Here is a 15,209-nt window from a genome sequence, read left to right on the forward strand (position 1 = left end):
AGTACTTTCTTGACCTACTCATAGTGTCTGGGAGGGTGAGCTGGACTTGAGAGCTGCATATGGTGGAAGTAGCGGTGGACAGGGCGGACTGAGAGAGGGTTGATGATGGTGATGGAGTTGGTGTTCTTTCTGATGGCCTAGAATCAGTCTTTCGTTGATATAACAGTGGGATTCCCTGACTGCTGTGGCCTTGCAACGACACCTCAACATTTGCTGCTGTGCTAACCAGTGGGCTTACAGTGGGGGAAACAATGTAGCGTTGCTGACTACCTTCGTTGTGATCAGTTGCACATGTAGCACTTGAGGTTTGGTGTTGTGTCCACGCTTGCAAGTGCATGCTGGTTAAATGTCTAAGCATGCAACTGGTATTCAAATTTTTCAGATTTTTCCCTTGGCTAAAGGTTTTTGCGCACTTCTTACAGATAACCTTGGCCTGATCATGAGGGTTTTGTTCAAAAAACTGCCACACTGCACTCTTCCTACTTTGGCAGACATTTTGCGGCCTAGCACGCTGTGATCTTTTGACCCTCTGGACAAGCTGTCCAGCAACTCTTTTGATGTTTGGAACCTGTCTTTGGAGTGCTCCGGGCCTGCCAGATAACAGCTGTTGTGATGTCGATGTCTGCTGTGGATGCTCCTCATCTGAGCTATTGGAAGCAGCACCCTCTTCCCCCAATGGATGCCAATCTGGGTCAACAACTGGGTCATCCATCACCTCCTCTTCTATGTCATGTGCACCTTTCTCTGTGTCACCGTGTATGGTGGTATAGTGTGCGGGAAGGGGCACCTGAGTCTCATCAGGGTCAGAATCTGGCTCTGTACACTGCGAGGACAATGTAGTGCTCTGAGTGAATGTACCAGCAGAATCATCCATCAGCGGCTGTGCATCAGTGCACTCCATGTCAGATTCATCTTGGCCTGGGTAATTCACCATTTGACTTGATAATCCAGGCATGGTATGTGAAAACAGCTCCATGGAGTAATCAGTAGTATGGCCTGCGTCATCCTTCAATCTTGGTTGGGGTGAAGGACACAAGGAAAGGTGTGGTTCATGAACATGAGCCTCCAATGACGACTCAGTGCTTTTACTTTTTACAACTGAAGAAGAGGAGGCGATAGAGCTGGAGGCTGAGTCAGCAATGTAAGACAAAACTTTTTCCTGATGCTCTGCCTTTAAAAGCGGTTTGCCAACTCCTAGAAAACTAAGCGTTCGAGGCCTTATGTAGCCAGACGATGACGCAGGGTCAGCACCTCCTGCATTTGGTCCTATTTTGCTCTTGCCACTACCATCAGATCCACCACCAACACCATCATTACCAGCTGCCAACCCCCGCCCAATTCCACGGCCTCTTCCACCAGCCTTCCTCATTTTTGGTAGAAATGTAGACAAAATCCAACAAACTATATAGTAATGTAAAACAAGGTACAAGGTGTCTATAGGACAGGGGAGATTTAGAATTTCTGCACACACTTGTGGACAGTGGACACTTGTGGATTGTGTGCGGCCCACTGATATCTGAGCGCTATGTGACACGCTCGATGGCACAGCTGCCTGTGACCAAAGTGACGAGAGGATAATGGAGATTTTGAATCTCTGCGTACACTTGTGGACAGTGGACACTTGTGGATTGTGTGCGGCCCACTGATATCTGAGCGCTATGTGACACGCTCGATGGCACAGCTGCCTGTGACCAAAGTGACGAGAGGATAATGGAGATTTTGAATCTCTGCGTACACTTTTGGACACTGGACACTTGTGGATTGTGTGCGGCCCACTGATATCTGAGCGCTATGTGACACGCTCGATGGCACAGCTGCCTGTGACCAAAGTGACGAGAGGATAATGGAGATTTTGAATCTCTGCGTACACTTTTGGACACTGGACACTTGTGGATTGTGTGCGGCCCACTGATATCTGAGCGCTATGTGACACGCTCGATGGCACAGCTGCCTGTGACCAAAGTGACGAGAGGATAATGGAGATTTTGAATCTCTGCGTACACTTTTGGACACTGGACACTTGTGGATTGTGTGCGGCCCACTGATATCTGAGCGCTATGTGACACGCTCGATGGCACAGCTGCCTGTGACCAAAGTGACGAGAGGATAATGGAGATTTTGAATCTCTGCGTACACTTTTGGACACTGGACACTTGTGGATTGTGTGCGGCCCACTGATATCTGAGCGCTATGTGACACGCTCGATGGCACAGCTGCCTGTGACCAAAGTGACGAGAGGATAATGGAGATTTTGAATCTCTGCGTACACTTTTGGACACTGGACACTTGTGGATTGTGTGCGGCCCACTGATATCTGAGCGCTATGTGACACACTCGATGGCACAGCTGCCTGTGACCAAAGTGACGAGAGGATAAGGGAGATTGGATTGCTTTTAAAAAAGCAGTTTGCGGAGCAGTGGGTAAACAGCAATGCCAGCGTGTCAGGAAGCCTTAGAAGGCAGCCCAACAACCAACACCACTGATACACCACTATATAGCCTCCCCTTGCACTGCACACACAGTGACTTGTGTGTTGTGCAGGCCAAATCGCTAGCAGCAGAAGCAGTTTTTTTGTCTTCTTCCCTGCCTAACGCTCTCCCTACAGAATCAGCAGCAACCTCTCCCTATACTAAGATCGGCAGAAGTAAGATGGCGGTCGGCGTGCACGCCCTTTTATACCCCCTGTGACGCCCACCAAAGCAAGCCAATCACTTGCATGCCCTTCTGAAAGATGGTGGTGACCCATGCCTATGTCATCACGTTGCCCACAGTGTCCGTGGATCCTGATTGGCTGAAAAAGAGCGCAAAACAAACTTTTGAAACGCGACTTTGGCGCGTAAGTCGCCGACCTCGTGGCCGACCTCATCCTAGGGTCGGGTTTCATTTCATGAAACCCGACTTTGACAAAAGTCAGCGACTTTTGAATTTTTTCGACCCGTTTCGCTCAACTCTAGTGGTGAGTTCTCCTTCAATAGAAGTCTTCAAACAGATGCTGGACAGACATCTGTCTGGGATGATTTAGCGAATCCTGCATTGAGCAGGGGATTGGACTAGATGGCCCAGGAGGTCCCTTCCAACTCTACAATTCTATGATTTTATGATCTTCCACTTGCTTATCAGTTCACAATAACAGTGATTTTGACCTGGGGTGCACAAACTTTTACATGCCGCTGTATATCACATATGATGGGCTTAGATACCCTGGCTTATCATATGTTATAACATATCAGTGGTTTAGATACTATGACTTTACGGATAGTATCTCACTCCATAGGTTTAGATACCTTGTCTTTGCAGAATATGACACATGTGAATTGTCTCCATCTGCTTTGACTATGAAACAATGTATCTCTTATTAGAGACCACAGAATAATCAGACTCCGCAGAGTCAAAATAAAACATAAAATATTTATTTTCACAACAAAATCTGCATTTCCCTAAACCAGAACAATGGGATAATTTTTTGCCGCCTTCTTAATGGCCTCAGCCTTGGTCTCGTTGGGGTGTTATCATCTCCTCGGAGCTCTCCCCGATCAGGCGGCCTTGGATTTCTCCGACAATGTAATGAAATATAAGAGATCCCGCTTCCCACAACGAGCGCTCCGACCCTTCCCTCCCCGTCTGCGGAGCAGTATACAATGAGTATATCATCTACGACTCAACGAGCCGGTGATTCCGCGTGGCTGCGAGAGCGTGGCCACAGAATCAGATGATTAATTACAGCCACGGCTTTACAAGTGTAGAGGAGAAAATCATTTGTCCCATATGAATGTATATTGTCAAGTATCATCACGGAAAACGCGTCAACAACAGTGAAACACAAGTAATTACAATGTCCTCTAATGAGTGCGGCATCACAGCCGCTTCCTGTCCCGGATACAACGCCGGCCGGTCCTCAGGTGATGGCCGACACCACCGAGGCTCCAACGGGCCATGCACAGAGATGAGCCACCGTGCCATCAATACACCCCACGGAGTTACTTCCATATTGCCTGGGGTTCTTCACAGCACAGGGATGGAAAATCCGTTTAAGGGATCTGTTTTAGGGACGTCATATCCTGGGGCACTGGAATCCCTCGTCTGTGTCCCATATCGGTGTATGATAGTTTATTACTATTAGCTTCATCCCACTATGACCCCATCAGTCATCAGGTGGGTGCAGGACACAAATCTGCAGCATTTCCAAAGGTGCAATGCTCACTGCACATGACTCTGTACTCCCACCCCGGGGCTTCTCTCCTATACTCCATGTCCGAGCTGCTGCTCCTCTCCTCGGGCTGCTGTCTCTGCTGCATCTGTTGTCTCTACTGCCTCTGCTGCATCTGGTGTCTCTACTGCATCCGCTGCCTCTGCTTGCTGTCTTTTCTGAATCTGCTGTCTCGTCTGTCTCTGCTGTCTTTGCTGCATCTGCTGTCTTCGTTGTCTCTTCTGTCTCTGCTGCCTCTGCTCCATCTGTTTTCTCTGCTGCATCTGCTGTCTCTGCTGTTTTTTTTTTATTGAAGCAATATCCAAGGCTCTAAAAAATGTGACCGAAGTCACACCAAAACAGCACACAAGGCAAGGATTCATGTCGACCCTTCCTGGAGGAGAGGGTCTCCAATAAACCATCCCCGTTTCTCCAAGCCAGAATTCCAGAGCGAGGCTCAGGGGTCTTCGATGCTCTCCCTAGCCGAGGCCGGAGAAAAGTCGTATTTGTGCTTCCAGCAACCAACCAGACTCTCACTCTAGAGGAGCTGGGAGCCCTGTTTCATGTTGGTTTCTCAGCCCAAAGCTGACCGTACCTGCGGCTGGGTTTATAAAAATTCCCCTTCCTGACCCGAAGGCCAGAGGCCAGGAATAGGGGGGGGGGGGGTGCTCAAGAATGTATGAAAGGCCAGGTGCGGCTTGCTACAGAGTCCAAGACTTACCTGGGATCTCACTCCAAGTAAGCTCAGACTCCCAGCAGGGCGACCACTCCTGGGGCACATTGCACCATAAGCCCTCAAACTTACCCAGTCTAATGACTTTGATCCTGAGGGGCTATGGTTTCCACCAGAGACTATATGAGCCACCTGGCGTGCTACCAAGTGCACCAACCCAGTGTCTATTATGTTTCAATGAACTAGAGTGGTAGGAGCAGGCTACCTTATCGAAAGATACTACACTTGATCTTAGCCAAAAGACCGAGAACTGCATCTACTGTCTCTGCTGCTTCTGTTGTCTCTGCTGCATCTGCTGTCTATCCTGTCTCTCCTGTTTCTGCTGTCTCTGTTGCCTCTGCTCCTAACCGTCTGGCATCTTATAGAACCAGCAGTGGCCATTCCCTGCCTCTTCCCTCCATCTCCTACTGACCTGGCTTTTATTAGATCATCCCCCGTTGCTATGAGGCAGACAGGTGATGCCCAGTGGTGCCAGGACAGGTACAGGTGTTGTCACCTCTTGGCTTTGACCTGGCCACGTTTGCTTGTTGGCCGACCTTCTCTCCATCCTCTGTTTTGGCTCGGCCAATCTTCTGCTTCGGCACCGTGCCTTTGAATCTGCCATTGATCTGCAGCTGCTGTCAGACACTACTCGGGGGGCAGCCCCCTAGGGGTCCCCTGCATCTATGTCCCGCAGTAGTAAATATTGGAATTCCTTGCAATAAAAGGTAACTAGACGGCTTCTGAGGAGAAATTGCAGCAGTCTTTAAGATTCAACAGACCATACCGCTTCTTTTCTAATGCTGGCCCTTTCTCCGACATGACTCTCGCTCAGCCAGGAATGGCATGTGACCACTGCAGCCAGTGATTGTCTGCAGTGGTGATGAATGCTGTCTGCTGTCTGACCTGCACATACGTCATGTCAGCAGCCTTTGTTTAATACGTAGGAGGCTGGGATAACTCAGAAATGACTGACAGTCTATTACGAGACTCCGCCACTTACATTCAGTGCCCTTTAAGTGCGTCGTTAGCAGTCACTTTCTGAGCACTGAGTGCATTTTCCTGCAGATGGCGGTACGTCTGGCGCGTCGTGAGCGTCCATGTGATGGAGCGCCCTTTACATTTCGGAGACGCGCAGACCTTGCGTTTGTAGTGCCGTCAGAGCCGCTCTCCACTACATGAAGGTCTCCTGCCTCGCCGTCCTTGACTTCGCGTCGGCTTGTAAAATATTCATGGCTGAATGACAGCTTCACTCTGATTCCGTGAAGACGAGCTGTAGAACATGAATTAAGCATCTCTCTGCCTTTTGCCACCCTCTCGGAGACGGGCACAAGTTCACCGGATTGATGGCACGTGGCGGGTGTCTGGGGGCTGCCGGGGACGATCGCAGCAATTAGACGCGCTTTAGGTGATTTTTATGTGGGGAATTGAAACAGATCAAGTCACTTCTTCATGTTGGATCTGAAAAGAGCCACGTCGGGGTCAGGAGCTGAACTCCTGGCTGCGCCTCTTGCTGCCGTCGCTTCTCTTATTCCCTTCGTGCAGCGTCCAGCACATATGGAGGCGACATAGATCAGGGGACATTCACGGGTGAATCTCAGACATGGGACGGCTCCGGGGCTGAACTTCTATGTGATGGACGCAGATGTTGCTGTTTTTATTTCCTTTTTTAAAGGACTTTGCAATCTAAGGTTATTTTCACAGAAGAATTAACCGAAAATTCATCGTCCCCCTGATGATCCTCTCGCGACCTCGCTGCAGGGAACCATCTGTCACCGAGCTTCAATGGCTGCACAAACGCCTTGTTTTCAGTGTTTATTCCGTCCCATGATGCTTCTTTTTCATCTGTAATTTCATAGATCCTTCAACTTCATTTCTTATTGTTCATTTGCTTCTTAAATGTAGCAACTTCCTAAATAAACTTCTTTAAAATGACGCCATCATTGTGCTGCTGCAGAGCTTGTAAGACCTTCTAGCAAACCTGCAAAGCGTGACGCAAACCCAGCAGAGTTCTGCTCCAGGCTCAGGCCTGCTCTCCCCTCCCTTCTCCTAGTGTTAGAGATAGCAGCAGGGAGACGATTGTACACATCACACATAGGAGAGGGGGGAAAGCATACAGGGAGGGCAGCTCATTCAGGCTGTAGATAGGGAGGAAAGCAAAAAAATTTGCTTTGAGAGGTACTCGCCTCTCCTCAGCCTTCGCGATCTGTGTCCTCTGATTGCTTTATCTATCTTCCTTTTATTCACTAAACCGCACTTGGGTCATGATCCACATCATTGACCAATGCTGTGGTACATGCCGCCACGTGGGACCTAGCGAATGGAAGACCCACTTGGGAGAAATATCGAAGACAGAAGTTGGGAGAGATGATCAAAGGACCACCAGAGGCAGGACAGGAATGGAGAGGTCTGAGGAGAGGGGCTGGGACTCTATAATCATAAAAATAGCAGATTGTGATGTATCCAATTTTTTTTGTCATCCTGCATGAATCACTGGCAGGAACACGGGCGGCCGCAGGAGAAAAGGCTGAGCCCAGTATCAGGCTGCAAACTGCACATCAAGGGGGGTCTGACAATAAATGAAGGAAGGAAAATTGCAACCAGAAACTTATTGCAAATGTTTTATCTAAAGGAATTATGTAACATATGTAAAAATAAATATCACAGTTGTTATAGTCTCAGAGCTGTGACGGCTCAGCCGGCGAGGTGGATTTTCAATGCGTGGACGTGCAGCAGGAACCAAGGAACTGGAGCAGCAATGGGCAGACATAACAATGGTGCAACCTGTATAGCTGCACAGGGGCCCGAGAGGTCAGGCGGCCACAACCAGCTCCAGAGCATTTGCTGTCATAGACACATAAAGGGGTGCATTATAATGATTTTTGGTACTCTAAGGGCCCATATACTCTCCTTGCACCTTTGCCTTTTTCTGTCTGTGTTGGTCCATGTGCTGAATGGTACCTGAAGCAGAGTGGAACAGCTAGGATGGAAATGCAGGTTGTCTCCTGGAACGGCATGGAACAGCAGAGCTGGATATGCAGGACGGCATGGATCATTGACTTGAACGGCAGGTTTGAGAGTGATAGAATGGTACTCTGGATGTGGAATTGCAGAACTGAGTATGCAGACAGGCACCTTGAAAAGGCAGAGCTGGGTTTGTCAAAAGACTTATTGGGCAATTAATGCAGCAGAACCTGCTGGTATAGCAGAGCTAGGATTGTTAAAAGACTAGATGAGCAGAAATAAGATTATGAAATTGAGCCCAGTGAAATAGTAGTGGTAAGCGCGATAATTCCCTGCATATGACGCACCCCGGGGGCCGCGGGGTACTCGGAGCTGGGCCCGTCGACTTCAATGGGGGACGGCGTCACAGCGGCTGGGACCCGGTCCGTGGCCCCAGGCGGTCAATGGCAATTGTTGCTTGTGTGGTATTTAAGGAGATGAGAATAAAGTTTATGGTTGGTTAAATACGTGACGCCACCTGTGGTATTCTGGTCAGAGGTGACCAGCGCTGCGGTGTTGTTCCTCTGGGATGGATGTTGGGCGCAGCTATGATGTTGTAGCCCTCCACAGGTAGGGCTGTAGTCCCAGGGCAGAATAGATGAAGTTGTTGGTAGGGTTGTGGTGTGGAGTGTAGGAGTGGCGCAGGAATAAAATGGAGGACCCAATCGCATGTAGTTCAATGGGCTTTACTCACAGTCTGTCTGCAGTACAGACGCCCGCTTCTGCAACCTGATTTCTTCTCCCACCTGATAGCAATCAGCGTGGGACTCTAGAAATTCCACTCCTTCCTCCCGGGAGCTTCTCCTCCCAGCCAATCTATCCGGCAGCTCCTCCTGACAGGAGCCGCTCCAAGCGCATCCTTCCTCCTGCTCTTCCCCTGAGGGAACTCTCTTCACTCCTTTCAAATCTCCCACTCTTTCTCTAAGCTCCACCCACTCGCTGTTCCCATTGGCTGCCCTACCTCTCTCCAGTTTCTAAGCTCCTCCCCATTACCTACCTTCCCCACTAGCTCCCAACACCCTTTCCTAACCAGTCTGGGATGAGGCCCTCCTCCCGTTGGGTACGCCCAGGTGCCCTGACTAGCTAGTGTGTGTGTGTTGAGTGCAGTGTAAAGAGTGTGTTGAGGTGCCCCCATCTTACCTGGTCGTGAGATACCACACCTCTGGATGTGATGCAGTACCTCTGTGGCGACTGGACCCGCAGGGGCGCCACACATACTCAGTGTGCTGTGACGGGGTTACCATTGTGACCACCTGGACACAGGAGCAAAGGGAGCTGAGAAGGAGGATGCCAAGCCCGGCACTGGAGCCAGGACAGGAAAGAAACAAAAAGGAAACACCATACAAGTGAGATGGCGGATGCTAGTGTGTCAGGGAAATAACAGGCACAATGTGATACAATGTAGCAACTAGACTGTATCCGTGAATACAAAGCAGGATATAGTAGGGTTTCGCTGAGTGCCCGGGCACTACCCAAGAAACTAGAGGTTGGACAGAACCTACAGACAATCCTTCCATCCCATGCCGAAGGCAGAATTCAGTGTGAGACCATCTGGAAGATGTTAGTGGAGAAACACGGCTGAGGTCACTGCTAATCACAAGGGCAGAGAATCAATTCCTTGCAAGACTATGTTCCAGGGATTGATATTGATTGTCCCGGAGCCGCGGCCCAAGTTGAGGCTGATGGAGGGAGCGAAGGTTAAAGAGGCTCAATGTTAATAGATCAGCAGGTTGGGGTTAAGATTTGGAGTCCCATTGTCCTAAAGTATCACTGATTACTCCTAGGTGATATCTATCGCACTCATTGTTTTTTCCATGGTAAAAGTCGTCCAAAAGTCGTTTAAAGGGGATTTACATCTAAATTCTCCAATACAATAACTCATGCAGGTTGTCATCTAGCGTCAGAGATCCCGGAGTAGTGCCGGAGGGGTTTTGAAAAAGACATTTTGTTGCTCATAGTAACCAGTGTGGAGCCGATTCTCATCTATTAGAATCTGGTCGGACTTCCTCTTTAATAAACCTTTTAGTCTGATGTTTTTCTGTCAATCAAAAAGACCAACCAAGAAATGATATTTCCCGTTGAGCTCATCCCCGGCTTCATAGTGGGAGCCGGGTATCATGGATGCTGGAAGGTGAAGGCGCGTGACATGAGATAGAAATATCTGCATTTCACAAATCCAATTATAGATAAATGTTGTTCGGTTTAAAGATCAACAGAAATGCGCGGCTTGTACAACGGCGCCGATCGTCTGGGGATATCACCGCCGCAGCCGGGAAGAGATACCAATCCTCGAAATGTACTCACTTATTGAGTAAACAGTAAGGTAATTCACACGTCTCTATACAGAGGGGAAAAGTCCCAAAATTCATGGAAAAGTCTCAGAACTGAGAATATTGGAGAAGAAACTGGGATCCTTGAAGTCAATATCTCCTGTCCAGTGACCCTACGGCGGGAGAGACATCGTGAACCATGACAAGTCTCTACCGCAGAAAGCGAGAAATGGAAAGAATTGTCGTCACGGTAACAAATCAATAACGTTTCCAAATGTATCAAGAATTCTAGAATATTTCCCTCTTGAACACATTGATGTGGTGAATAGGTTCCACCAGGGTGTTGGGGGCACCGCTGCTTAGTAAAGGTGTGTTCACATAGCGATTTGGTAATCCACTTTCAGGCATGTTTGTCCATATATCACCAGACGGAGGTCACATAGTGTTGGGTGTTCACACTGTGCTCCGGACTTTGGGATTAGTTCCCTGACTTTTACACTGTGTGGCGTCCTCTGACGGATGACCCCAATTATCGCACAATATGCCGGTAATTACGCGGTATAATTAGATCCTGTTTTTATACAGGTCGCCGTCTATTGGACAAGTCATTAACATGTTGTTGGTGCCGCTGATGACTCCGGAGGCCGATGATGGGAGATAAGAGGCCGGCTCATTACCGAGCACACACGGCGAGGGCACGGCTGGCGGATCTCCATCCCGCTCGTACTCAGGCGAGAATTATTAGATATGTTGTCATTTATGAAGCGATAAATGAAGATGGACGAGGAGACGAGTGAAGGAAGAAAAGACCTGATAATTCTCACGGAGACGAGCGGCGCCCGCTGATCTGCGCAGATTCCCAGGAAATGGAAATATTCATCTTGTGAAAATCCTCCTTGAAATCGTCTTCCGCTAATCGTCGGCTGCAGAAATCTTCGGCTCCTGAGACGTAAAACAATCATCCTTTGTCACCTCCACGGCCCCAGATACCTCGCCACGTAAAACCGCAATATGTTTCCATCAGGATCAACTCAGTCGAGCGCCGGCCCGTGAAAGCTTCAACACAGGAAGGTCAGGACGTGAGAGCCATCAGCATCTGCACCCTGCGACCAATCTTCAGGCGACTAATGCCGCCATCGCGTTTTCAGTCTGTGCCGAGGATGAAACCACATCAAATTTCCTCTTTAAAGAGTCATCTGTAAATTGTGTTTCAGTTCTTCCCCTCTTGTGAGATCTCCGCTTGCTGTCAGTGAATGCAAATGTTCATGGTTAGAAGCCGATTATTGCCGCGTTCACACGTTCAGTATTGGGTCAGTATTTTACATCAGTATTTGTAGCCAAAATCTGGAGTGGGTGATAAATCCAGAAGTGGTGACGAGTTTCTATTATACGTTTCCTCTGATTGCTCCTCTCCTGATTGTGGATACAAATACTGATGTAAAATACTGACCGAATACTGAACGTGTGAATGGGGTCTTATGCTACTGACCTTATTCTGCTCACACAGCTGATGGAGTCGGTACAATGTATTGGCACCATCCAATCTCTAATCAGGTTTCCTCTGCAAATGTATAAGCCGGCACTACAGAGCGGCTCAGAGCTCCTTACTGCTCTGATACATTGTAACAGACTGCAGCTGTTAATGAAGTTGTTTCACAATGGACCCCAATTCCTGGTGTTGGGTGCAGAGTGGTCATGCAGAGATGTTTATGCAGACTCCATGTGACATATATACAGGGTCCATTGGGGGATACAATATTAGTTGGGGGTCTGTGCATTTACAATCATGGGAAACATTGGCACCATATTGGGAACCATATTTGCTCGTTGTTACCTATTATTTTTGGTAAAGGAAACTTTGTTGCAATTTGTTGGTGGATGATTGGCAGCCTACACATGAATTCTGCCCTTTATATGCCAGGGCCCCTCCAGCAGCACCGCGGATATAATCTATTGGGGTCTGCAGACTGCTCCCAGTGAACACAGAGGTTGGGTCCCTGTAATATCTGTAGGAGATTGGATAGAGCTGATTACATTAGGATTGGCTGATCCTGATGAGTACAAAGCAGCGGTGGATTTGCAAGTTGCAGGGATGATTAGCACAGAAGAGTGGGCATAGAAGGGCGAGTTCAGGAGAGTGAGCACATTAGGGTGGGCACAGCGAAGCATGCAAAAGGGTGAGCACAGCAGGTGGGAACATCAAGGTGAGCTCAGGAGAATGGGCACATCAGAGTGGGTTAAATTCAGCAGGGTGGGCACATAAGATTGAGCACATTGGGGAGGGTACAGCAGGGTGAGCACAGCAAGGTAAGCACAGCAGGGAGGACGCAATAGGGTGGGAACAGAAGAGAGGGCAGGGAGAGCACATTAGGGAGGTCACATCAGGGAAGGAACATCAAGGAGGGTACATCAGGGTGAGCACAGCAGGGAGGGCACAGCAGGGAGGGCACAGCAGGGAAGGCACAGCAAGGTGGGTACAGCAGAGAGGGCACAGCAGGGAGATCACAGCAGGGAGGGCACAGCAGAGAGGGCACAGCAAAGAGGGCACAGCAGGGAGAGCACAGCAAGGTGGGTACAGCAGAGAGGGCACAGCAGGGAGGGCACAGCAAGGTGGGTACAGCAGAGAGGGCACAGCAGGGAGGGCACAGCAAGGTGGGTACAGCAGAGAGGGCACAGCAGGGAGGGCACAGCAGGGAGGGCACAGCAGGGAGAGCACAGCAAGGTGGGTACAGCAGGACAAGGCAAGTACATCAGGGTGCACACATTGGGGAGAGCACAGCAAGGAGGGTACACCAGGGAGAGCACAGCAGGTAGAGCACATCAGGATGGACACAGAAGGGAGGGCAAAGCAGTGAGGGCACAGCAGGGAGGTCATATCAGGGTGAGCACAGCAGGGTGAGCATAGCAGGGTGAGTACATTTGGGAGGGCACAGCAGGGAGGACACAGCAGGGAGAGCATACAAGGGAGGTCACATCAGGGAGGGTACATCAGGGTGAGCACAGCAGGCTGCGCATAGCAGGGTGAGTACATTAGGGAGGGCACAGCAGTGAGGACACAGCAAGGAGGGCACAGCAGTGAGGACACATCAGGGTGAGCAGGAGGACACAACATTCACCATTTTTGACATAAAATAAAAGGTGCACAGAAAATCCATACTTCCATTGTGTCCTGCGCTCCCAGGCGCCGCAGCTCACCGGACCATATGGGCTAAGATGTAAAAATCATTACTTCATTACAGAGGAATTGGCTGCGATGGATGGAAGGACAGAGGTGTCATTAAGCTGCTTTTATTCTTAGATTTGTCTTGGAGTTGAACTCCGCACAGTTCACATGTCATTACTCCACGGTGCCGACAAGGCGAGGGGTCACATCAGGAGCACAGAGGGGCAAAGGACGCAGCCGAAGGGAACAAACGTGTTTATGACATTTACCCGGGTTTTATTCTTTCAGGTTTAGATGTCTGAATCCCCAAACGCAGTGAAAGTACTTATCTTCCATTATACCAGGGCTCATACTCTGCACACATCCAAAGCTGTATTCAGTGCTCTGGGTGTAACTGGAGTAAAGCACGATAAGTAAAGCAAGGCTTGTCCATAGCTGCTCATAAAGGGCAGATGGTGGAGCCCATCAGCAGGCAGGCTCATGGCTGTACCCACATTCATCCATTATGCTGCTCTGCTGATGTAAAGATGAGTCCCGACCCGCCATTCATAGGTTGTGGGGTCCTTGAATTGCAGTTGCCCCCTCCCCTTGTAGAAAAGAACTACTCAGCCTATTATCCTATGTCTGGCCATGATTAGTAATGCATAGAACACACCATTAATGTGGAAGCGTGGGGCGGATATAGGTTTTGGCACAAAAAGTAAGTAAATATTAAGTGCGATTAAGTAAATATTACAATGGGCTGCGCTCAGTCTGTGGGGATTACATGGGACTGCGAGGAACTGCAGCCAGAGACTAATTAATCATTCTGATATTACAAAATACCAGGTGCAGAATGAAACGTCCTCTTGGGGCGATGGAGACTAAAGACGGAAGCGTGGGGGGAGCGCGGAGTCTTCTCGCCATAAGGGCTTTTCATTTATTCTGCAGATTCGTTTGCAAAACGAAAGAAGAAGATTTACTGCAGGTGAAAATGTCAGAAATGAACTTCATCATATTTACATGAAAGACGATGCATCCGAAACGCGTCAAAGTCTGCGCCATCGGCTTCAATGTGACCCTGAATGTGTATTCAATGTATCAATTAGTTACCTAATGTTTCCACCAGGGACCGGCGACCTCAGACCACCAAAGCCACCAACCCAGGGACCTCAATGGAAGATCAGCAGGATTTCACCAGGACTGGATCATGGATCTGGTCAATAACATAAGAATGTATAAAAGTAACGATGAAATCGAAGACTCAGAGATCTATGACTTTACCCAGATTGGAGGCAAGTAGATTGTTAGTTATCTGCCCCGTCTTCTGTGTAATATGTGGCACATCCAGACTGATTGCTAGTGGCCATATTTGCACCCGGGGCACATGGCCAATCATACAATTCATACATAAACTGTTCCTTCTTCTTACAATATGATACAAGTCTTGATATGTGAATATGGTCAGAACATTATTCCACATCTACCCAGGCAGGGGTATTCGGGAAGCAGGCAGCAGATTCTGGTTGCATTACCCCTTATTCATTCTGGAATTCTGCAGTAACTCCATTCCCTTGATGATGGCACTGGTCAATTAGGGCACAAGTGTAAGGCTACATTCACACATTCAGTATTTGGTTCAGTATTTTACTTCAGTATTTGCAAAAATGACCTCCTGGAAAAAAATGTGTGGGAACTCCAAAAGCCAATTTTGTAAGTTTAAAATCCACTCGATCACTCCTGATAGCAATGTGGTCCTTTATGCTTGACACCCAAGAGCGAGACGGGTCCTCTTGAGTATCTCCAGCCCCTGTCTGTATGGAAGGTCCACCAGATTTCACACCCTTCATTTCTCCTCCAGAGCTAAACTCCAACCTCAAGGGCAGCAGCGCCCGC

The sequence above is a fragment of the Dendrobates tinctorius genome, unplaced genomic scaffold (genome assembly GCF_039654945.1).
Source record: "Dendrobates tinctorius isolate UK_male_01 unplaced genomic scaffold, ASM3965494v1 ptg000455l, whole genome shotgun sequence".
Lineage (NCBI taxonomy): Eukaryota > Metazoa > Chordata > Amphibia > Anura > Dendrobatidae > Dendrobates > Dendrobates tinctorius.